This window comes from Fukomys damarensis, unplaced genomic scaffold, assembly GCF_012274545.1.
Source record: "Fukomys damarensis isolate Sample0158 unplaced genomic scaffold, DMR_v1.0_HiC HiC_scaffold_29, whole genome shotgun sequence".
Taxonomy (NCBI): domain Eukaryota; kingdom Metazoa; phylum Chordata; class Mammalia; order Rodentia; family Bathyergidae; genus Fukomys; species Fukomys damarensis.
The window spans coordinates 12,924,630-12,927,237 of record NW_022900941.1 but is presented as its reverse complement, the minus strand read 5'-3'; the positions used below and the strand labels follow the sequence as shown (position 1 = coordinate 12,927,237).

The 2,608-nt window shown below is 29.5% G+C and overlaps 1 protein-coding gene across 4 annotated transcripts in view; it reads left to right on the top strand.

Annotated features, from left to right (window-relative positions):
- Positions 1-2,608, top strand: part of Dpp10 (dipeptidyl peptidase like 10) — a 1,319,241-nt gene that overhangs the window by 1,259,138 nt on the left and 57,495 nt on the right. The window lies entirely within an intron of this gene.

Genomic DNA, 2,608 nt, shown 5'->3' with positions numbered 1-2,608 from the left:
ATCACTCTGATTCCCAAACCAGAGAAAGATACAACCAAAAAGGAGAACTACAGACCAATCTCCTTAATGAATATAGATGCAAAAATCCTTAATAAGATACTAGCAAACAGAATACAGAGGATTATTAAGAAGATCATCCATCATGACCAAGTCGGATTTATTCCAGAGATGCAAGGGTGGTTCAACATACGAAAGTCAGTGAATGTAATACATTATATTAACAAAGTCAAGGACAAAAACCATATGATCCTTTCAATAGATGCAGAAAAAGCATTTGATAAAATTCAACACCCATTCATGATAAAAACCCTGCAAAAAATTGGAATAGATGGTCTATACCTCAATTTAATAAAGGCTATTTATGAAAAACCATCAGCAAAGTTCTTTTAAGAGTGAGGAACAGACATCAAGACAGAGGTCAGAATTCAGAGGTTTACCAATAAGACGCTGGACTTCTTTCTCAAAGAAGATCCTATTACACTATACGCAGAATGGAGTACACAATGTACTCTTAGTTTCTGTTTGATTCAGTAGCTTGTGTGGTACACAGGATAATAAAACCCTTCCATATCAGATAACCAAGATTCTAGATAAAATTTCCAACAAAACTACATAGGGCACAGATATATATATATATTAAAGGTGGGGTTTTCAAAATCAATGAAATATACTACTAATTTTATAATAACTTATTTTGAAAATGGGAAAAGATTAAATGTTCTTCAATGTATTTTATGATTCATGTATCATCTTGTAACCAAAACAAACAAACAAACAAACAAGCCAAAAAACCTGCCAGGAGAAAAAATGGAAAGTTAAAAAAATTCCAAGCCAATTGCTTGCAAATTGAATTCTTCATTCTATTAAGAAATTTAGTTGTTTTTATCCTAGGATTGCTAAGTTTGCTTATAGTTTAAAAATATATAAGATAATTCACTGCATTCATAGTACATGAAAAATTACCATTTCATAGGTGTAGAAACAGGGTACATTAATATGTGACACACTCAATATTCAGAAACTTTAAAATTTGGGAATTGAGGGAATTTCTAAGACATTCACCAAAGGCTCAAGTAAAGTAGTATAATTGAGAATGGGTCAGTAGTAACTTTCTTTTTAAAAATCAGCATTGAGACAAGAGATCAAAGTTAAATTCTTGACTATGCACAAACCCCAGGTGACAGTTTTTATTAATCACCATCTAAGAAAGTAGAAAATGATAGGGAAAGGCATCTCTTGGAATATAAAACATAAAGGGAAAGATGGAAGCTAGAGGTAGAAATTAAAGTCTCTACAAGAGAAAAAGATATTAAATTTCCTAATATACATACCCAATCCTAAGGTGCCACTTAATAATACTCAATAGATTTTTACTTAGTAGGATATGAGAAATATAAAGCTGATGGATTACCAGTTCCTTCGTCCCTTCATGTATGTATAGCCCGGGAGACCCAAGATGTTTCTAAGGAAAAATTATGTTTAATAATACAGCATTGCTATGTAAGGAACGTTAAAGGTAGAAATAAACATATTCTAATTGATGAAAATACTCCTGAACAAAAAAATAAATAAAGCAAAGGAAAACTGTAAAATAGTACTTCAATATGAATTACATATTATTAATAAGTATTTGTAGTTATCAAATTATACTTCAAATGAGATATTTAGAGTCTTAAGAATGGGTTAATGAAAAAGGTTACAAACCAAAAAGTGGCAGATTTTATAAGGAAACTAAAAAAATACAACAAATGAATTACTCAAAAGATAACAAAAATATTGCTAGAAGTATGCTAATGGATATCAAAGAGAGAAATTAAAATATCAACAGAATGAAAATAAACTACTAATAGAAAGAATCATAGACACAGCAGGAAAATAAAACAAGATCTAACTGACATTGGATTTCTTAAAGAAGTTTACAAAACTAAGAAAGCCAGGCCATTTAATATCATAATCTAACAATAAAGAACAGAAATTGTCTAGAAACAAAGACCTTTAGGATGAATGAAAACATTATTAAAGTTATTAATATAAAATGTAAACTTGGTGCCATGTTCTGGGACTCTAAAAATAAGACTTCCCACAAAAATACTTATTATACTTAGTGACCACAGTAATTACACAAAAACTAAACAGAGTTCTTTAATATAGTATCGATCACTCCAAAATAGTTGTATTGGCTAGATTTATACACCTAAATAAGAAAGGAAATCTTTAGACTGACTCTTGAAAAAGAAGCCAGTTGTATATTTTATGCAAAATAAGCACCCAAAACAAAATGATTCAGAAAAGTCAAAGTCCTGATACTAGGCAAAAAATCGTTCAACTCTAAATCTTGACATTGACCAAAGGAATAAATTATACTGTTAAATTTCATAAATCACAAGGAAGATGCTATGGTTAAATGACTATAGCATAGATGGAACAAACATGATTGAATGATTGGAAAGCTTTTATTCTTGGTTCAAAATGAGTGAAGTGAGCACCAAAAAACATTATATACCTGTATAATTAGTATATATATATATATGTATATATAGATATAGATATAAAAGATCTATCTATATATAGATAGATATCTATGTATATCTATATCTATTTATCTATG